We start from the raw sequence: 22,581 nt of genomic DNA, 5'->3' as shown, positions 1-22,581 counted from the left end.
ATAGGAGAGTTAATGGGGCATGAATGGAGTGTGCTATGGGGTATAGGAGAGTGTATAAAGATGCATGGAGTGCACTGTGGAGTATAGGAGAGTGTATGGGCCATGCATGGAGTGCACTATGTAGTATAGAGAGGTAATGGGGATGGGGTATGCATGGAGTGTGCTATGGCGTATGGAGGGGAAATGGGGCATGCGTGGAGTGTGCTATAGAGTATAGGAGAGTGTATGGGGCATGTATAGAGTGTGCTATGGGGTATAGGTGAGTGTATAAGGATGCAGGGAGTGCACTATGGAGCATAGGCAAGTTAATGGGGCATGAATGGAGTGGGCTATGAAGTATAGTAGAGTGTATAAGGCATGCATGGAGTGCGCTATGGAGTATAGGAGAGTGCATGATGCATACACGGAGTGTGCTATGGGGTATAGGAGAGTTAATGGGGTATGCATGGAGTGTGCTTTGGGGTATAGGAGAGTGTATGGGGCATGCATAGAGTGCGCTATGGAGGATAGGAGAGTGTATGGGGCATTCATGGAGTGTGCTATGGGGTATAGGAGAGTGTATGGGCCATGCATGGAGTGTGCTATGGGGTATAGGAGAGTGTATGGGGCATTCATGGAGTGTGCTATGGAGTATAGGAGAGTTAATAGGGCATGCATGGAGTGCTCTCAGGAATATAGGAGAGTTTATGGGGCATACATGGAGTGCGCTATGGAGTATAGGAGAGTGTATGAGGATGCATGGAGTGTGCTATGGGTATAGGAGAGCATATGTGGCATGCATGGAGTGCGCTATGGGGTATAGGAGAGTGTATGAGGATGCATGGAGTGTGCTATGGGGTATAGAAGATGCATGGTGTGTGCTGTAGAAGAGTGTATGGGGAATAGGAGAATCTATAGAAAACATATGGAGTGTGCCATGGTGTATAGGAGAGTATATAAAGGATCACACAGGGGGTGCAGTAGAGGAGATTGGATGGGTTCTGGGCTTCCTATCAGTCCCCATACTATAGATATAGATGAGGGGTCAGTGTGGATAAACGGCACTTCCGTATTTACATGTGATCGCTGCGCTACATGCCCCTGCCAAGTCCAGGCTTCTTCTTTTTCCTCTTCCACCTGGCACAACTTCTTCCTGGAACTTCTAGTACCACCAAGTATCTCAGTGTCCAGATGGGGACTACATCCCCCACAAATCCCTGCAGTTCCCAGCAGCCCTTCGCAGCTCCCTGGGTGGGCTTTCTCTCCCCAGGATATTCTGCCACCAATCCTGGCCCTCCTGCTGTCTGAGTGGTCGGTGGGACCGCCATCCAGCAGCTGCAGAGTCCTCTTTCTCCTCTTCTCTAGCCCAGCAGCTCTGGCAGGGAGAAGTAGAGAGTGTGCAGGGAAAGCCGTGTGTGACGACCCATCATGCAGAGACAAAGCAGCTCCACTGCCCAGGCTGCAAAAGCAGTATAGTATTCACAAAACAGTACAGGGATTTAACCGCTTCAAGACCAGGCCTTTTTCTGACACTTGTTGCTTACATGTTAAAATCTGTATTTTTTGCTAGAAAATTACAAAGAACCCCCAAACATTATATACATTTTTTAGCAGAGACCCTAAAGAATAAAATGGTGGTCATTGCAATATTTTATGTAACACTGTATTTGCACAGCGGTCTTTCAAACAATTTTTGGGGGTAAAATACACTTCAATGAATTAAAAAAAAAAAAAACGAAACAGTAAAGGTAGCCCAATTTTTTTTTTTGTAGAATGTGAAAGATGATGTTACGTCGAGTAAATAGATACCGAACATGTGAAGGATTGAAATTGCACAAACTTGTCGAATGGCGCCAAAATTCGGTACTTAAAATCTCCATAGGTGACGCTTTAAAAATAAATTTTATGGTTACCCATTTAGAGTTCCAGAGGAGGTCTTGCGCTAGAATAATTGCTCTTGCTCTAACAATCGTGGTGATACCTCACATGTGTGGTAGCACGGAGGGATGGGGCGCTTTAAAAAAATATATTCTCTTATTACTTTTATTTTTTACACTGTCACTTTAATTATTTTTTTTTTTATCACTATTATTGCTGTCACAAGGAATATGCAAACATCCATGTGTCAGCAATAGTCACGTGTCAGGTATTTTTTTGGAGGGTATGACTAAATCATTGATAAAAACACCGGGGTTAGTAGTCAAGGATTACAGCTTATAGCGAATCAAAAACCCGTCCCACCCATCAGGATGGGGTCCCTCAACAACAGAATCTAAATAAGAATGAATGAACCGCACTAAGTGCCGCAAATATTAAATACATATCACATTTGAAGCCGATGCGACTTTAAATTGAAAAAGTTGCTAGAAAGTCCCATACAAATTATTTGTAGCAAACAACAAAAAACTTTAAGCAATAAAAGTCCCAAATAAAGTGCTCGTGCTCTACAAAGTGTATGCGGTTCCATGCTTGATAAGTGCTTACAGGACGGAGCCCCCACATAGATGTGAACTCACCCCTCCAAACAGACCAACTATTTCTAGTTTGGTCAATCACACATGTGGGGCAGTCCCCGTGGGTCCTCTATGGACTGGTGTGGTTTGGGATGGATGTTCCTCATATGAATGGATATGACAGAGAAAACCTCATTCCTCTATGGACGAGCGTTGTTTGGGGCAGATGTTCCTCATGTAAATAGACATGACAGAAAAAGCCTCATTGCGCAGCAACGTTTAAAAGATTTATTCCAGATAACAAGACATAGTAATTAAACTCACATGTAAAGGTGCCTAAAAGCCTGGCACCCGGTGTGAACAGCAGGTAAGTTCCCAGGAAATCTGCCCATGGGCAGTAGTAAGCCGCCGCTACGCTGTACTGGTCGGTTTCCGGGACCAGAAGTGTGTCGCGAAGACGCGGTAATGCGGGCCAACCTCTACGGGTATCAGCCAAACGGGCCGTCTTCAGGAAGTTGCTGAAATGGAAGTTTGATTTCAGCTGATTGGCTGAAATGACACTTCCGGTCCCGGAAAAACCGACCAGTACAGCGCAGCGGCGGCTTACTACTGCCTATGGGCAGATTTCCTGGGAACTTACCTGCTGTTCACACCGGGTGCCAGGCTTTGAGGCACCTTTACATGTGAGTTTAATTACTATGTCTTTTTAATCTGGAATAAATCTTTCAAACGTTGCTGCGCAATGAGGCTTTTTCTGTCATGTCTATTTACATGAGGAACATCTGCCCCAAACACTCGTCCATAGAGGAATGAGGTTTTCTCTGTCATATCCATTTATATGAGGAACATCCATCCCAAACCACACCAGTCCATAGAGGACCCACAGGGACTGCCCCACATGTGTGATTGACCAAACTAGAAATAGTTGGTCCATTTAGAGGGGTGAGTTCACATCTATGTGGGGGCTCCGTCCTGTAAGCACTTATCAAGCATGGAACCGCATACACTTTGTAGAGCACGAGCACTTTATTTGGGACTTTTATTGCTTAAAGTTTTTTGATGTTTGCTACAAATAATTTGTATGGGACTTTCTAGCAGCTTTTTCAATTTAAAGTCGCATCAGCTTCAAATGTGATATTTATTTAATATTTGTGGCACTTAGCGTGGTTCATTCATTCTTTTTTTGGTATTATTTTGCACTTGCAAAGTTTTTATTCACTGCAGCTGTCTATTTATTTGGTATCACGTTATTCGCACTAGTATCCAGACTTCTTTGGCGCTTTGGATGTTTTCTATTAACAGAATCCAAATACTCAAAAAACAAAACCTGAGGGTCAAGAAGACACCACCCAAATAAGTAGCTGTAAAGTGAGGACCAACTGCAGCATTTTTGAGTATTTTTTTTTTTGGGGGGGGGGTCTGGGATCTATAAAGCCCCAAATCCCTCCATTGCATTTAAAAGTAGTCAAATGGCAAGTTAGGTGTTTTTGAATGCTGACTTTTTTAAAGCTGGTGCTGTTGGTTGTCCAGTAAACCGGAAGTGACGTTGTGACGCTGCTTCGGGGTTACTATATCTTAAAAGACACAGTGAATTCCAATTCCGGCTTTTGTTTGAGTATCCGGCCAGCCGGTGGACGTGTTGGCTGATCGCTGGGGCCACCCAGTGGGATGGGAGAGCCCAGATATAGCGGCGGGAGGGGACGTCCCCTCCTACTGCTTGCGATAACAATTGAGCGGCTGTTTAGCCACATTGGTTGTTTTCACAAGAAAGCCGACCGTCGGCTCTAAAAAAAAAAAAAAAAAAAACACATTAGCGGGGTGATGCCTGCAGCTGCATATCTCCCCGGTACAACCACTTGTAGCAGAATTACGTACAGGTATGCGATTTTGCATCAAGTGGTTAAAATGCAACTACTAGAAGTACTTCAATTTGGCTACCTATCAGCCTCGTAGGTTGTTGGTCACAGACTGGAGCAATGTGTCCCATGTTTCCAAATGCATGACAACATTGAACAGTAAGGTGTCCATTTTATTCTATGAGGCCCCTTCTCATCTGAGTGATGTGCTGTCATCCCAATTCAATTGGAGCGCCTGAAAAACACACTTAACACGTGTTTTTGTGCCCAACAGCCAGTCTCCTCCTCCAAGTCACCTCCTTTCAATTGGCTGAAACAAAAGCCCTTACACCTGAACATGCATGAAAAACACATGTAAACACAACTGAAGAAGCCGACACTCACGTGTGCACCTAGCTTTAGCATGTTGTAATTCAGGCAGAACTGGCCAATCAGTAGCTGTGTCTAAATGGTGACCATAATTTGTGCAGCAACCATGTGATCAGAGTCTCAGCAGCACTGGAATGAGCGATTTCCCAAAAAGGATGCAATTAGTCTTTATTAACTGCTTCCGGACCGTCCCACACATATATACTGCGGCAGGGTGGATCTTCAGAGCAAAATTGTGTCCCTGTCCTGTACATGATTTTTCTTTCTTTGGGTCGGGGCGCACCCGGCGACCCGCTGTGATTGGACACAGCGGGAGCCAATCAGCAGGTCCAGTGGACCCAATGATAGCTCTTGAGGCAGACGGAATGGCAGTCTGCCTATGTGAACAAGGCAGATCGCCGTTCTGTCAGAGGGGAAGATAGAGATCTTGTGTTTCTGCTAGTCAGGAAAATGGATCTCTGTCTTCCCCCAGTCAAATCACCCCCCCCCCAAAGTTAGAAAGCACTCCCAAGGAACACATTTAAACATTTGATCGCCCCTGATGTTAACCCCTTCCCTGCCAGTGTCATTAGTACAGTGACAGTGCATATTTTTAGCACTGATCACTGTATTGGTGTCCCTGGTCCCCAAAAAGTGTCACTTAGTGTCTGATTTGTCTGCCGCAATCCGGCTAAAAATTGCCGTTCGCTGCCATTACTAGTATAAAAAAAAAAAAAAACATAAAAATATCCCATAGTTTGTAGACGGTATATGTAGCAGAATACATATTGGATTAAATTGATGAAGAAAATGTAATTTTTATTGGATATGTTTTATAGCAGAAAGAAAAACATTTTTTTTTTCTCAATTGTCAGTCTTTGTTTATAGAGGTGATCAAATACCACCAAACAAAATCTCTAGTTGTGGGGAAAAGGGACATAAATTGTATTTGTGTACGTCACACAATTGTAAGTTAAAGTAACGCAGTGCTGTATCACAAAAAAATGGCCTGGTCATGAAGGGGGGGGGGGGGGGATCTTCTGGGACTGAAGAGGTTAATCTTGGTTTCATGTTCTGTTATATTACTGAGGATCATTTTTAAGAAATTTTAATAACATTCTTGCAATGATAAGGTAGAGATCTACATGGATATTATTATTATACAGGATTTATATAGCGCCAACAGTTTAAAAGGGAGACAATACAGTTATAATACAATAAAATAGAAGAGGATTAAGAGGGCCCTGCTCAGAAGAGCTTACAATCTAATAGGGTGGGGCTACACTACACTCCAAAGAGCACCAAACACATTTCATACACAATCCAAGACCTCTCAACAGTGATAATTGTAATCTGTTGCTACATGAAACCACACCCTGGTTTTTACTGTGGTCCTTTTTTAATGTAGCCTAAAAACGCATTTCAATACTGTCAAGTTAAAGTGGATGTATAGCTAAAATATTGTTTTATAGAGTCGGGATAGGTTAAAAGCCCTGAGTTATTTTTTACTTTCTTGCTGTTTGTATACCATTTGTCAGATTTCCCTTCACTTCCTGTCCCAGAGACAGGAAGTTAGAGGAAATCTCCCCAAATAAGGATAATTCTCTTCTTAGACAGATGTCCCAGGAACAGGTGCCTCCTTTGGAAAAATGTCTTTTACCTTTAGTTTTTGGGGACAACTCTAGCATTTTGCATTTTCCCTGACAGCAGGCATGAGGATAAAGAGAGGGGTGAATTTTCCCAATGGGGACCCAGCACAGCAATAAAAGCCTGACAGAGGATCCTACCCTTCCCCCATGTCACTCTGAACTAAAAAAAAAAAAAAAGTTTTCCCAAAGACTTTAATCATGACCAGCATGTAGTTACATCTCCCAACGGTTCCAGATCCTGCAACACTGTCTAGAGAATTCTACATATTCCCATGGTCCAGTGCATCCATCCAGAAGATATCCCAGTTATCTGTGCAGCTCCTCCGTGTGTATTACATACACACAAATCATTCCCCTCCCTGAACTAAAAAACACACAAATACTCCTGCACTGCCTAGATATGACTTTTTCTTCTCAGGAGCTGCCAGCACACACGGTTTGTGTTACCACTAGGAATGCCTCAAATTTTTTTTTTTTTTTATCCACAAGTACCAGGATCGATACGTTCGGTCAAGTACTCGCTGATACTTTGCAGTGCGATTTGCATCCATATAAAATGAATGGGTGCAAATTACACTGCAAAGAATTGCAGCGCCCCCCACTTCAGTGGTTCGAGCCATCCACTGAACCCCCTGGATGGAGGAAGCTTTATTCTGGAGAAAGAAATATTCTGATAAGAGAATTAGTCTCTTATCACACAGAACAATCTAGTAGTGTGAGGAGAGAGGGGGGGGAGTATGAGGAAGAGAGAAAGAGAGAGAGGGGGGATGAGGAAGAGAGAAAGAGAGAGAGGGGGGATGAGGAAGAGAGAGGGGAGATAAGGGGGCTGTGTGAGGAGTAGAGAGGGAAGGTCTGTGGTAAGTTGTCCCCCCTCCTTGTACTTACAGACAAACCGGGAAATATCTTCTTTCCCCCAGTCATGTGACAAGGGGATAGAATGAGTGAGAACGGGCACCCTTCCCTCACTGCACAGCGGCGCTCTCTATTGCCACCTGCAGGCTGGAGGATGAAGAACGCCGAATCCTCTCTCCAGCTATCTCTTCTCCGGTCACCGGACATTACAGCCAGCAGTTCACGCGCCCGTGTGGCGGGGGGGCGACGGGGGATGGTCGCGTTTACTCTGATTGGCGGAGGCGGCGGGCGGATAACGGTTATACCGAGCACGAGTGGGATGAGCGGCGCCATTTCTTCTGCGGTTTTCCAGGGAGAAGGCGTGTCTTATTGGCTGTCATCACTGACAAATCACAGCGCCCTCGAGCGGATTTTTCGTAGATTACACCGATCGGAGATCTAGTAAGTGTCATTAGTACCGATTGTCACCTCACCAGTGAGATCGGGTCCAGTGTCGGGAATCGGGATGTGGGGGGCAGGTCAGGCGGCTGCCTAGAGCTCCAGGGTAGGGGGGAGGAAAAATCCGGATCCAATAGCTGTCTGTCCCTCCAGCAGGAAAACTTCCACCCTGCGCCCCATAGAAGAGGAAGGTTGAGTGCGGGGAATGGGATGCAGAGCTGGGGATGGGATCCCGGGGGAGGGTCAGGATGGACAGAGTGGGCGGTCCTATGTGGAGAGAGAGCCCAGAGAGGAGAACTCGGGGGAGGGGCTCAGCATCGGATCAGCAGCACCGCTGACACAGAGGCAGCATTATGTGTGATTGTTGTACTTCTGTCCCCGCCTTGTGTCAGTGACAAGAGCGACGCTGAAGCCTCTTCTAAACTGCTATCTGCATAGTTCCGCCTCCCAGCACGAGGTCTGGCTGCCGATTGGTCTGCTGCTCTGTCACTCAGCTCTGCACCCGCCTTCTCTTCATTCTCCAAGCTGTGTGAGAAGTACAATGTGCTGATTGGAGAATGAAATGTGTGCTGGAGCAAGAGTGGGAGGAGTCAGAGCCCCTCTTGTCACAGTTGTACACAGAACCCGGATCACCATCAATAGGGAATATTTGGAGGAGAAGTGTTGCCAACCGTCAGTATTTTTAGTGGCAGCCAGGCACTTTTCTCCTGCCAGTAAATGTCAGTAAGAGGAAAAGGTTGCAAGTAAAAAGTATGGCTGTGACGCTTGGCTCAGGACTGGGCATGCGCAGCTCGGGTCTGGAGCCGGCCAGGACCATCCAAGTGCCTGGTACAGTGTGTTCAGGTGGTACAGACGATGGTGCCTGAGCGTGTCATGTGATGTCATAGTACAAGGGAGCGGAGTGACCAGAGCCTCGTGTGTGGGTCTGCGGGACGGGAGGAAGGCAAGCCGGGAGCGGGACTGTCAGTGCTGTTTGGACTGGAGGGGAATGAGAGGACCACTTGGCATGGAGAGAGAGTGTTACTGGGACTCCGGATGGGACGTGTCAGTGATCTGAGCTGCTGCACACTGCTGTGATTGACACTGTGAGAGTCCATTTCATGGGCGGGTGTCACCCATTCCAATCTCCTGAAAAAACAAGAGGAGAAGGAAAGGCGCCTCTGGGTGCAGATTTTTCTTAAAAAGGTTTAATAAACAGTAAAAGCCAAATGGCAACTCACATTTTAAGAAGTGTTAATAGGCATAAAATAAGTGTGGATGTGGTCCCAGCAACGGGGGAATCCTCAGTGTAGTCAGTCCCTGTTCCTTCCAATGGAGGTGCGCTGTGATATCTCAGAATACCGCTGGATGGTGCTTCAGCCGGCGGCGGTGAGAGTGTGCCAATACGAGGTGTGGAGCGCAAGCTGGTAACCAGGCGAAGGGGGATGACATCACTGGAGTGACCTCACTGGAGTCACCCCATCCCCTTCTCCTGGTTACCAGCTTGCGCTCCACACCTCGTATTGGCACATTCTCACCGCCGCCGGCTGAAGCACCATCCAGCGGTATTCTGAGAAGATGTCACAGCGCACCTCCATTGGAAGGAACAGGGACTGACTACACTGAGGATTCCCCCGTTGCTGGGACCACATCCACACTTATTTTATGCCTATAAACACTTCTTAAAATGTGAGTTACCATTTGACTTTTACTGTTTATTAAACCTTTTTAAGAAAAATCTGCACCCAGAGGCACCTTTCCTTCTCCTCTTGTTTTTTCAGCACACTAGGAACATGGTTTCTGTTCCCCCTGGACGGCTGCCGTGAGCGTGGATCACCCCCCCCCCCTTTTTCCTGCTCTTCTCCCCTGATTTTGGACTTCTTTTATACAATCATATTGATTGTGGACTTGAAGTCTTTTCATTTGTATGCATACATTACTATGCCTTTGCAGCACATCTAATAACTCTGTGATAACTATGTTTTGCGCCTTCTACTTGTATAAAACATTTGAATTTCCTGCCCCTGAGTCGTGTCCCTGAGCCACTTACTTACTATATTGAGAATAAAATAAGAAATATGCTTTTTGCCTTAATATCTATCTTAAAGCGGGAGTCCGGCGAAACATTTTTTTTAGATGTCAGCAGCTGCTGACTTTTAAAATAAGGTCACTCACCTGTCCCGGGGTCCAGCGATGTCGGCACCCAAGACCGAACCCATCCCTCGGTCCTCGGGTGCTGCTGCCGCCGCCATTCTCAGTGAGGGAATCAGGAAGTGAAGCGTTGCGGCTTCACTTCCCGGTTCCCTACTGCGCATGCGTGAGTCACACTGCGCGTTCTCAATGGTCCCCGCTATCTCCTGGGACCTGTGTCTTTCCCAGGAGACAGCGGGGGCGTGACTCCCGCGGGAGTCTATTCCTGGAGGTGGGTGCAGATACCTGTATTATACAGGTATTTGCACCCCCCTCCCCCCTGAAAGGTGCCAATTGTGACACCGGAGGGGGGGGGGGATCCGATGAGCGGAAGTTCCACTTTTGGGTGGAACTCCGCTTTAAGTCGCACTGCCAATTGCATATTAGAGAGGGTACAGCAATGTAACGTGTGTAGTAGAGAGAGTACAGCAATGTAACGTGTGTAGTAGAGAGAGTACAGCAATGTAACGTGTGTAGTAGAGAGGGTACAGCAATGTAACGTGTGTAGTAGAGAGGGTACAGCAATGTAACGTGTGTAGTAGAGAGGGTACAGCAATGTAACGTGTGTAGTAGAGAGGGTACAGCAATGTAACGTGTGTAGTAGAGAGTACAGCAATGTAACGTGTGTAGTAGAGAGGGTACAGCAATGTAACGTGTGTAGTAGAGAGGGTACAGCAATGTAACGTGTGTAGTAGAGAGTACAGCAATGTAACGTGTGTAGTAGAGAGTACAGCAATGTAACGTGTGTAGTAGAGAGTACAGCAATGTAACGTGTGTAGTAGAGAGGGTACAGCAATGTAAGATGTGTAGTAGAGAGTACAGCAATGTAACGTGTGTAGTAGAGAGTACAGCAATGTAACGTGTGTAGTAGAGAGTACAGCAATGTAACGTGTGTAGTAGAGAGTACAGCAATGTAACGTGTGTAGTAGAGAGTACAGCAATGTAACGTGTGTAGTAGAGAGTACAGCAATGTAACGTGTGGAGTAGAGAGTACAGCAATGTAACGTGTGGAGTAGAGAGTACAGCAATGTAACGTGTGTAGTAGAGAGTACAGCAATGTAACGTGTGTAGTAGAGAGTACAGCAATGTAACATGTGTAGTAGAGAGTACAGCAATGTAACGTGTGTAGTAGAGAGTACAGCAATGTAACGTGTGTAGTAGAGAGTACAGCAATGTAACGTGTGTGCAGTGATGGAATATGTGTACAGGAAAGTACAGTGATGGAACATGGGGGGTAGAGGTGTGGGGTGGGGGGGGGCACTGTACTTCATATAATGGGGGGCCTCTGTTTGTCCTGAGCAGAGACAGTGTACTCATAATGGGGGCCCCTGTCATGTGGAATCGGGGGGCTGCGCTCATATTGATAAACCCCTGTGTATCCTAAAGAATGGGGGGCACTGTACTTCTAATGGGCACCTCAGTACATCTTCTACCCATCCCCAGGTCCTATATGTCCTGGGGATGGAGGTTTTCTACACCTTGTAATGAGGGGCACACTTTGTGACCTGAGAACTAGCACTTATTGAGCTTTATAATTGGGAATCTCCTCTGTGACCTGAGGATGATCATATACACTGCCACTGTATACATGGGCAGGGCAAAGGGGGGAGGGCGGTAAAATTAGGTTTTGCCTAGGGTATCAAAAATCCTTGCTCCAGCCCTGGTGTGGGGGGACAATAGAGAGCTGAACCCGGCTTGTGCTGTGATGATCTGTCAGTGTTTTCTCTCGGGGGGGATTGCCACCTTTTCTTCAAGCCAAACCTGAACACTATAGCCCCTATCACAGGTGGTCCTGATCGGAGCCTCCATTCACCTCTATGGAGCGGTGGATCTGAGCGGTGACATGTCCGCTGACACCCGCTGCCATCCGATCCGTAAAATCCAGACGGATGGTGACCCTATTTTCCATCAAACTGGCGGATCGGATGAAAATGGAGAACGGCGCTCTGACAGGTCCGTCTCTGCACAGTGAGTGGAGACAGACCTGTCATCTGCCTGCTCAGCAGATCGATCCCCCGCTGAGCAAAGCGGAGTCCACCAGCAGGATCGCCCGTGTGAAAGAGCCCACTAGCTTATGGCACTGCCCTCGCTTAACTCCACCCATTCAATGGGCAGTAACTGTGTGCAATGCACGTGGCTACAGCACAGTGACATGGGATTTTAGGGGTTAAAAACAGGTGGTGAGGAGAAAACATAACGCTTCTTCACCACCTGTCAGATACTTTAAAAAAAATCATCCACTGTGGATTACTCTTCAGAGTGCTCTGCGACTTTGTTTACACTTGTGGTTGGGAGACAGTAAAAGTAGAGGTTGAGCTGTGTTTTTACTGATACCCAGCTGTTCCTCTTAAGCTGCAAAGACAGCAAAGGGGGGATCTGCACACGCAATAGCTAAAATACTTTGTATCACGGTGTGGGGCAAAAATTGTCTGCACTGTTGGGTTCAGCGAGCAGTAATGCCTGCTGAATGTGGCCCATCCATGTGAATGGGGGGTTTCCTGCATCCGTGTACAATGCATTCAGTTGTGGGGTGCTGCTGGGGGGCTTAAACAGGTGGTGAGGAGGTGATATAACACCTCCTCACTGCCTGTCGAATTCCCTCTGAAGAGCAATCCAAACATGGATTGCTCTTCAGAGGGCACCACATGTGTAAACGAGCCCTAAGCCTAGGTTCACACATATGCGATGGACTGGCCTAGCATGTCTCCAGACCTAAACCCTCTTGAGCATCTGTGGGCCATCCTCAAATGGAAGGTGGAGGATCGCAAGGTCTCTAACATCCACCAGCTCCGTGATGTCATCATGGAAGTGGAAGAGGACTCCAGTGGCAATCTGTAAAGCTCTGGTGAACTCCATGCCCAAGAGGAGAGTGTATGGTGACGCATGGAGTGCGCTATGGAGTATAGGGGAGTGTATGGGGCATGCATGGAGTGTGCTATGGGGTATAGGAGAGTATGAGGATGCATGGAGTGTGCTATGGAGTATAGGAGAGTTAATGGGGCATGCATGGAGTGCGCTATGGAGTATAGGCGGGTTAATGGTGCATGCATGGAGTGCGCTCTGGAGTATAGGAGAGTGCATAGGGCATGCATGGAGTGCGCTCTGGAGTATAGGAGAGTGTATGGTGCATGCATGGAATGTGCTATGGATTATAGGGGAGTGTATGAGGCATGCATGGAGTGCGCTATAGAGTATAGGAGAGAGTATGGGCCATGCATGGAGTGTGCTATAGGGTAAGGATAGTGTATGGGGACGCATGGAGTGTGCTATGTGGTATAGGAGAGTGTATGGGTCATGCATGGAGTGCGCTCTGGAATATAGGAAAGTGCATGGGGCATGCATGGAGTGCGCTCTGGAGTATAGGAGAGTGTATGGATCATGCATGGAGTGTGCTTTGGGGTAAGGAGAGTGTATGGGGCATGCATGGGGTGTGCTATAGAGTATAGGAGAGTTAATGGGGCATGCATGGAGTGTGCTATGGCGTATGGACACGTAATGGGGCATGCATGGAGTGTGCTATGGGGTATAGGAGAGTGTATGGAGCATGCATGGAGTGTGCTATGGGGTATAGGAGAGGTAATGGGGCATGCATGGAGTGTGCTATGGGGTATAGGAGAGTGTATGGGGCATGCATGGAGTGTGCTATGGGGTATAGGAGAGTGTATGAGGCATGCATGGAGTGTGCTATGAGGTATAGGAGAGTGTATAGGGCATGCATGGAGTGTGCTATGGTGTACAGAAGAGTGTATGAGGATGCATGGAGTGTGCTATGGGGCATGCATGGAGTGCGCTATGGAGTATAGAGAGGTAATGGGGATGGGGTATGCATGAAGTGTGCTATGGAGGATAGGCGAGTTAATGGGGCATGCATGGAGTGCGCTATGGCGTATAGGGGAGTGTGCTATGGGGTATAGGAGAGTGCATGGGGCATACATGGAGTGTGCTATGGGGTATAGGAGAGTGTGTGTGGCATGCATGGAGTGCGCTATGGAGTATAGGAGAGAGTGTATGGGGCATGCATGGAGTGCGTTCTGGAGTATAGGAAAGTGCATGGGGCATGCATGGAGTGCGCTCTGGAGTATAGGAGAGTGTATGGTGCATGCATGGAATGTGCTATGGGGTATAGTCGAGTGTGTGAGGCATGCATGGAGTGTGCTATAGGGTAAGGAGAGTGTATGGGGACGCATGGAGTGTGCTATGTGGTATAGGAGAGTGTATGGATCATGCATGGAGTGTGCTTTGGGGTAAGGAGAGTGTATGGGGCATGCATGGAGTGTGCTATAGAGTATAGGAGAGTTAATGGGGCATGCATGGAGTGTGCTATGGCGTATGGACAGGTAATGGGGCATGCATGGAGTGTGCTATGGGGTATAGGAGAGTGTATGGGGCATGCATGGAGTGTGCTATGGGGTATAGGAGAGTGTATGAGGCATGCATGGAGTGTGCTATGAGGTATAGGAGAGTGTATAGGGCATGCATGGAGTGTGCTATGGTGTACAGAAGAGTGTATGAGGATGCATGGAGTGTGCTATGGGGCATGCATGGAGTGCGCTAAGGAGTATAGAGAGGTAATGGGGATGGGGTATGCATGGAGCGTGCTATGGAGGATAGGCGAGTTAATGGGGCATGCATGGAGTGCGCTATGGCGTATTGGGGAGTGTATGGGGCATGCAAGGAGTGTGCTATGGGGTATAGGAGAGTGCATGGGGCATACATGGAGTGTGCTATGGGGTATAGGAGAGTGTGTGTGGCATGCATGGAGTGCGCTATGGAGTATAGGAGAGAGTGTATGGGGCATGCATGGAGTGCGCTACGGGGTATAGGAGAGTGCATGGGGCATGCATGGAGTGCGCTATGGGGTATAGAAGAGTGTATGGGGCATGCATGGAGTGCGGTATAGGGGAGTGTATGGGGCATGCATGGAGTGCGCTATGGAATATAGGAGAGTTAATGTGGCATGCATGGAGTGTGCTATGGGGTAAGGAGAGTGTATGAGGATGCATGGAGTGTGCTATGGTTTATAGAAGATGCATGGTGTGTGCTGTAGAAGAGTGTATGGGGAATAGGAGAATCTATAGAAAACATATGGAGTGTGCCATGGTGTATAGGAGAGTATATAAGGAGCACACAGGGGGTGCAGTAGAGGAGATTGGATGGGTTCTGGGCTTCCTATCAGTCCCCATACTATAGATATAGATGAGGGGTCAGTGTGGATAAACCACACTTCCGTATTTACATGTGATCGCTGCGCTACATGCCCCTGCCAAGTCCAGGCTTCTTCTTTTTTCCCTCCTCCACCTGGCACAACTTCGTCCTGGAACTTGTAGTACCACCAAGTATCTCAGTGTCCAGATGGGGACTACATCCCCCACAAATCCCTGCAGTTCCCAGCAGCCCTTCGCAGCTCCCTGGGTGGGCTTTCTCTCCCCCCAGGACATTCTGCCACCAATCCTGGCCCTCCTGCTGTCTGAGTGGTCGGTGGGACCGCCATCCAGCAGCTGCAGAGTCCTCTTTCTCCTCTTCTCTAGCCCAGCAGCTCTGGCAGGGAGAAGTAGAGAGTGTGCAGGGTAAGCCGTGTGTGACGACCCATCATGCAGAGGGACAAAGCAGCTCCACTCCTCGTATACCCCGCGGTGCCTAGATATCAATGAGCAATCACTGGCTTCAGTACTGAAAGAGCTAACTTCAATGTGCTAGTGAATATTATGGTCGAGCAGTGACATATATCACCTAAAGTGCTATATAGAAATAGCAATAAGCGTGAGTGAGCATGAATAAAATTAATGCTGTGTAGATAAATAATGGTAATCAACCTAAAACCATAAATATATATGTGACATTTGAAAACTGCTGAGGCCAAACCGAAAATTCCCAAAAAGCCAACACATATTATATATAAAAAACAAAGTTACACTGAATGTCCGTGGAGATCTACAATAGCTGCAATAAAGTGTACAATGCCTTCACGGGTGCTTACAAATAGCTATAGTAATAATAAAGTAATTGGTGCAATAAAGTGGCCAATGCCTTCAGTGAGTGCTCATAGCTAAATATAACATAAAATTGCTTGTGCAGCAGCAGAAAACATTTTAAAAAGTGACAAGTGCAATATGAACCGATTCCAATAATAGTCCAAATGTGCCACACAGTGAAAAAAAGTAAACAATAATTATAACCAAAGGAATAAATCAGCGTGCAAAGTTACAATGAATGTCCGTGGGGAACCATAATATATGCAATAAAGTTTCCAATGCCAACACTAAATCCTTAATGTTAAAATGCAGCAATATTCAAGATGCATAGAGAGAAGTGACTTGTGCAACACTAGAGCATTTCACAGTTCAAAAGGTGACTTGTACAGTGTTTAGCAGCTCCAACAGTTCTTAAGACGTGCCAAACAGTGGAAAGAGGCGAGCAGTGATTAGATCATTTCTTGCATTTAGATAGCATGGATAAAGATGTGGGGTGTATACAGGTGCTCTTCATGCAGATAATCCTCCAATGGAGGGTAGTGGCCCCTTACCTCATTAACCTGAGGTTACAGCATAGAACAAAATGGGCGCTACTGGTATCTCCTGTGGCGATGGGTCCTGCACTCAGGGCTGTCTTTCAGTTTACCTCGAATCCTCCAGGGGTATAGTAACCAAAGGGAGACAAGGGTGCCATATAGTGTAGTATTTTTAAATTTAACCGAGCTTTATTAGTAACAAAAACCAAGGTACTCACACAGTTTAAAAGCAGAGGATGCAGTGTATCCAGACGAGCGGCGAACTCGTACACTGCTGACAGTGGAAGGTGTGCCTATCCCTACGCGTGGCGTCACGGGTCACGTGGCTTCATCTGCTTACATGTTAAAATCTGTATTCTTTGCTAGAAAATGATAAAGAACCCCCAAACATTATATACATTTTTTTAGCAGAGACCCTAAAGAATAAAATGGTGATTGTTGCAAAATTTTATGTCACACTGTATTTGCGCAGCGGTCTTTCAAACGTTTTTTTGGGGAAAAATACACTTCAATGAATTAAAAAAAAAAAAAAAAAACGAAACAGTAAAGTTAGCTCAATTGTTTTTTTGTAGAATGTGAAAGATGATGTTACGTCGAGTAAATAGATACCGAACATGTCAAGGATTGAAATTGCACAAACTTGTGGAATGGCGCCAAACTTCGGTACTTAAAATCTCCATAGGCGACGCTTTAAAAAATAATTTGATGGTTACCCATTTAGAGTTCCAGAGGAGGTCTTGCGCTAGAATAATTGCTCTTAATCTAACAATCGTGGTGATACCTCACATGTGTGGTAGCACGGAGAGATGGGGCGCTTTAAAAAAATATATTCTCTTATTACTTTTATTTTTTACACTGTCACTTTAATTATTTTATTTTTTTTATCACTATTATTGCTGTCACAAGGAATGTAAACGTCCATGTGTCAGCAATAGTCACGTGTCAGGTATTTTTTTTGAGGGTATAACTAAATAATTACAGCTTATAGCGAATCAAAAACTCGTCCCACCCATCGGGATGGGGTCCCTCAACAGAATCTAAATAAGAATGAATTAATCTCACTAAGGGCCCTTTCACACTGGGGCGGAGGCGTTGTCGGCGGTAAAGCACTGCTATTGTAAGCGGCGCTTTACCGTCGGTATTCGGCCGCTAGCGGGGGTGGTTTTACCCCCCTGCTAGCGGCCGAGAAAGGGTTAAAACCACCGCAAAGCGCCTCTGCAGAGGCGCTTTGCCGGCGGTATAGCCGCGCCGTCCCATTGATTTCAATGGGCAGGAGCGGTATACACTTCGCTCCTTCACCGGTCCGAAGATGCTGCTAGCAGGACTTTTTTTCCCGTCCTGCTAGCGCACCGCTCCAGTGTAAAAGCCCCCGGGGCTTTCACACTGGAATTAAAGCAGCGGCACTTTCGGGTCGGTTTGCAGGCGCTATTATTAGCGCAATAGGCCTGCAAACCGCCCCAGTGTGAAAGGACCCTTAGTGCCTCAAATATTAAATAAATATCACATTTGAAGCTGATGCAACTTTAAAAAAAAAAGTTGCTAGAAAGTCCCATACAAATTATTTGTACCAAAGATCAAAAACTTTAAGCAATAAAAGTTCCAAATAAAGTGCTCGTGCTCTACAAAGTGTATGCGGTTCCATGCTTGATAAGTGCTCACAGGACGGAGCCCCCACATAGATGTGAACTCACCCCTCTAAATGGACCAACTATTTCTAGTTTGGTCAATCACACATGTGGGGCAGTCCCTGTGGGTCCTCTATGGACTGGTGTGGTTTGGGATGGATGTTCCTCATATGAATGGATATGACAGAGAAAACCTCATTCCTCTATGGACGAGCGTTGTTTGGGGCAGATGTTCCTCATGTAAATAGACATGACAGAAAAAGCCTCATTGCGCAGCAACGTTTAAAAGATTTATTCCAGATAAAAAGACATAGTAATTAAACTCACATGTAAAAGGTACCTAAAAGCCTGGCACCCGGTGTGAACAGCAGGTAAGTTCCCAGGAAATCTGCCCATAGGCAGTAGTAAGCCGCCGCTGCGCTGTACTGGTCGATTTCCGGGACCGGAAGTGTCATTTCAGCCAATCAGCAACTTCCTGAAGACGGCCCGTTTGACTGACACCCGTAGAGGTTGGCCAGCGTTACCGCGTCTTCGCGACACACTTCCGGTCCCGCAAATCGACCATTACACCGTAGCGGCGGCGGCTTACTACTGCCTATGGGCAGATTTCCTGGGAACTTACCTGCTGTTCACACCGGGTGCCAGGCTTTTAGGCACCTTTACATGTGAGTTTAATTACTATGTCTTTTTAATCTGGAATAAATCTTTCAAACGTTGCTGTGCAATGAGGCTTTTTCTGTCATGTCTATTTACATGAGGAATTATTATATATTGCTTAAAGTTTTTTGATCTTTGGTACAAATAATTTGTATGGGACTTTCTAGCAACTTTTTTTTTAAAGTTGCATCAGCTTCAAATGTGATATTTATTTAATATTTGCGGCACGAAGGGTCCTTTCACACTGGGGCGGCTTGCAGGCCTATTGCACCAATAATAACGCCTGCAAACCGACCCGAAAGTGCCGCTGCTTTAATTCCAGTGTGAAAGCCCCGGGGGCTTTTACAATGGAGCGGTGCGCTAGCAGGACGGGAAAAAAAAGTCCTGCTAGCAGCATCTTCGGAGCGGTGAAGAAGCGGAGTGTATACCGCTCCTGCCCATTGAAATCAATGGGATGGTGCGGCTACAGAGGCGCTTTGCAGTGGTTTTAACCCTTTCTCGGCTGCTAGCAGGGGGGTAAAACCACCCCCGCTAGCGGCCGAATACCGACGGTAAAGCGCCGCTAACAATAGCGGCGCTTTACCGCTGACAACGCCTCCGCCCCAGTGTGACCTCTATGGGTGTCAGTCAAACGGGCCGTCTTCAGGAAGTTGCTGATTGGCTGAAATTACACTTCCGGTCCCGGAAATCGACCAGTACAGCGTGGCGGCGGCTTACTACTGCCTATGGGCAGATTTCCTGGGAACTTACCTGCTGTTCACACCGGGTGCCAGGCTTTTAGGTACCTTTACATGTGAGTTTAATTACTATGTCTTGTTATCTGGAATAAATCTTTTAAACGTTGCTGCGCAATGAGGCTTTTTCTGTCATGTCTATTTACATGAGGAACATCTGCCCCAAACAACGCTCGTCCATAGAGGAATGAGGTTTTCTCTGTCATATCCATTCATATGAGGAACATCCATCCCAAACCACACCAGTCCATAGAGGACCCACAGGGACTGCCCCACATGTGTGATTGACCAAACTAGAAATAGTTGATCTGTTTAGAGGGGCGAGTTCACATCTATGTGGGGGCTCCGTCCTGTAAGCACTTATCAATCATGGAACCGCATACACTTTGTAGAGCACGAGCACTTTATTTGGAACTTTTATTGCTTAAAGTTTTTTGATCTTTGGTACAAATAATTTGTATGGGACTTTCTAGCAACTTTTTCAATTTAAAGTAGGATCAGCTTCAAATGTGATATTTATTTAATATTTGTGGCACTTAGCGCGGTTCATTCATTCTTTTTTTGGTATTATTTTGCACTTGCAAAGTTTTTATTCACTGCAGCTGTCTATTTATTTGGTATCACGTTATTCGCACTAGTATCCAGACTTCTTTGGCGCTTTGGATTTTTTCTATTAACAGAATCCAAATACTCAAAAAACAAAACCTGAGGGTCAAGAAGACACCACCCAAATAAGTAGCTGTAAAGTGAGGACCAACTGCAGCATTTTTGAGTATTTTTTTTGGGGGGGGGGGGGGATCTAGGATCTATAAGGCCCCACATCCCTCCATTGCATTTAAAAGTAGTCAAAACGGCAAGTTAGGCATTTTTGAATGCTGACATTTTTTTTAAAGCTGGTGCTGTTGGCTGCCGAGTAAACCGGAAGTGACGTTGTGACGCTGCTTCGGGGTTACTATACCTTAAAGAGGGAGTCCACCTAAACCACCTAAAAAAAAAAAAAAAAATAATAAATATTAAAAGCCAGCAGCTACAAATACTGCAGCTGCTGACTTTTAATAAATGGCCACTTACCTGTCCCAGGGTCCAGCGGTGTCGGCAGCCGACGCCGATAACCCGTTCGGTTCTCGGCAGCTGCCGCCGCCATCCTAGCTGAGGGAATCAGGAAGTGAAGCGTTGCGGCTTCACTTCCCGGTTCCCTACTGCGCATGCGCGAGACGCGCTGCGCATCATAACTGGTCCCCGCTATCTCCTGGGACCTGTGTGCTTCCCAGGAGACAGCGCGGAGGGATAGGAAGAGGCATAGACTCCCGTGAGAGTCTATGCCGGAAGTGGATGCAAATACCTGTCTTAGACAGGTATCTGCACCCCCCCCCCCCGAAAGGTGCCAAATGTGACACCGGAGGGGGGGAGGGTTCCGAAAAGTGGAAGTTCCATTTTTGTGTGGAACTCCGCTTTAAGAGACACAATGAAAGCCGATTCCGGCTTTTGTTTGAGTATCCGGCCAGTCGGCGGACGTGTTGGCTGATTGCTGGGGCAACCCGGTGGGATGGGAGAGCCCAGACATAGCAGCGGGAGAGGACGTCCCCTCCTGCTGCTTGTGATGACAATTGAGCGGCTGTTTAAAAAAAAACAAAAAACATTAGTGGGGTGATGCCTGCAGCTGCATATCTCCCCGGTACAACCACTTGTAGCAGAATGACGTACAGGTATGCGATTTTGCATCAAGTGGTTAAAATGCAACTACTAGAAGTACTTTAATTTGGCTTACTATCAGCCTCGTAGCTTGTTGGTCACAGACTGGAGCAATGTGTCCCATGTTTCCAAATGCATGACAACATTGAAGAGTAAGGTGTCCATTTTATTCTATGAGGCCCCTTCTCATCTGAGTGATGTGCTGTCATCCCAGAGAAGTACAGACACTTCTTTGGGGCAGGTCTCATGTTTTTAGCCCAACAGAATTCAATTGGAGCGCCTGAAAAACACACTTAACACGTGTTTTTGTGCCCAACAGCCAGTCTCCTCCTCCAAGTCAACTCCTTCCAATTGGCTGAAACAAAAGCCCTTACACCTGAACATGCATGAAAAACACATGTAAACACAACTGAAGAAGCCGACACTCACGTGTGCACCTAGCTTTAGCATGTTGTAATTCAGGCAGAACTGGCCAATCAGTAGCTGTGTCTAATGGTGACCATATTTTCTGCAGCAACCATGTGATCAGAGTCTCAGCAGCACTGGAGTGAGCGATTTCCCAAAAAGGATGCAATTAGTCTTTATTAACTGCTTCCGGACCATCCCACACATATATACTGCGGCAGGGCGGCCCTTCAGAGCAAAATCGTGTCCCTGTCCTGTACATGATTTTTCTTTCTTTGGGTCGGGGCACACCCGGCGACCCGCTGTGATTGGGCACAGCGGGAGCCAATCAGCGGGTCCAGTGGACCCAATAATCGCTCTTGAGGCAGACGGAATGGCGGTCTGCCTATGTGAACAAGGCAGATCGCCGTTCTCTCAGAGGGGAAGATAGAGATCTTGTGTTTCTGCTAATCAGGAAAATGGATCTCTGTCTTCCCCCAGTCAAATCACCCCCCCCCCCCATAGTTAGAAAGCACTCCCAAGGAACACATTTAAACATTTGATCGCCCCTGATGTTAACCTCATCCCTGCCAGTGTCATTAGTACAGTGACAGTGCATGTTTTTAGCACTGATCACTGTATTGGTGTCCCTGGTTCCCAAAAAGTGTCACATAGTGTCCGATTTGTCTGCCGCAATCCAGCTATAAAAAAAAAAAAAAAAAAAAAAAAAAAAAAAAAAAAAAAAATCGCTGTTCGCTGCCATTACTAGTAAAAATAAAAAAAAAACCCATAAAAGTATCCCATAGTTTGTAGACAGTATATGTAGCAGAATACATACTGGATTAAATTGATGAAGAAAATTTAATTTTTATTGGATATGTTTTATAGCAGAAAGAAATTTTTTTTTTTTTCCTCAATTGTCAGTCTTTGATTATAGCGCAAAAAAAAAAAAAAAAAAAAAACCACACGTAGAGGTGATCAAATACCACCAAACAAAATCTCTATTTGTGGGGAAAAGGGACATGAATTGTATTTGGGTACGTCACACAACTGCGCAATTGTAAGTTAAAGTAACGCAGTGCCGTATCACAAAAAAATGGCCTGATCATGAAGGGGGGGGGGGGGGGGGATCTTCTGGGGCTGAAGAGGTTAATCTTGGTTTCAAGTTCTGTTATATCACTGAGGATCATTTTTAATAACATTCTTGCAATGATGAGGTAGAGATCTACATGAATAT

At 46.4% G+C, this 22,581-nt stretch overlaps 1 protein-coding gene across 2 annotated transcripts in view; it reads right to left on the bottom strand.

Annotated features, from left to right (window-relative positions):
• MBTPS1 (membrane bound transcription factor peptidase, site 1) overlaps window positions 1-22,581 on the bottom strand; it is a 130,565-nt gene that overhangs the window by 106,936 nt on the left and 1,048 nt on the right. Inside the window, exon 1 of one of the 2 annotated variants that reach the window (XM_073605445.1) lies at window positions 7,171-7,363. The exons of the other annotated variant lie outside the window; for it this stretch is intronic. The gene's annotated coding sequence lies outside the window, so the exon portion shown is untranslated. Of the gene's footprint in view, window positions 1-7,170; window positions 7,364-22,581 lie in introns of those variants that run through there. 2 annotated transcript variants of the gene reach the window in all.

The sequence above is a fragment of the Aquarana catesbeiana genome, linkage group LG11, assembly GCF_042186555.1.
Source record: "Aquarana catesbeiana isolate 2022-GZ linkage group LG11, ASM4218655v1, whole genome shotgun sequence".
Taxonomy (NCBI): domain Eukaryota; kingdom Metazoa; phylum Chordata; class Amphibia; order Anura; family Ranidae; genus Aquarana; species Aquarana catesbeiana.
This window is presented reverse-complemented; position numbering and strand designations above follow the sequence as displayed.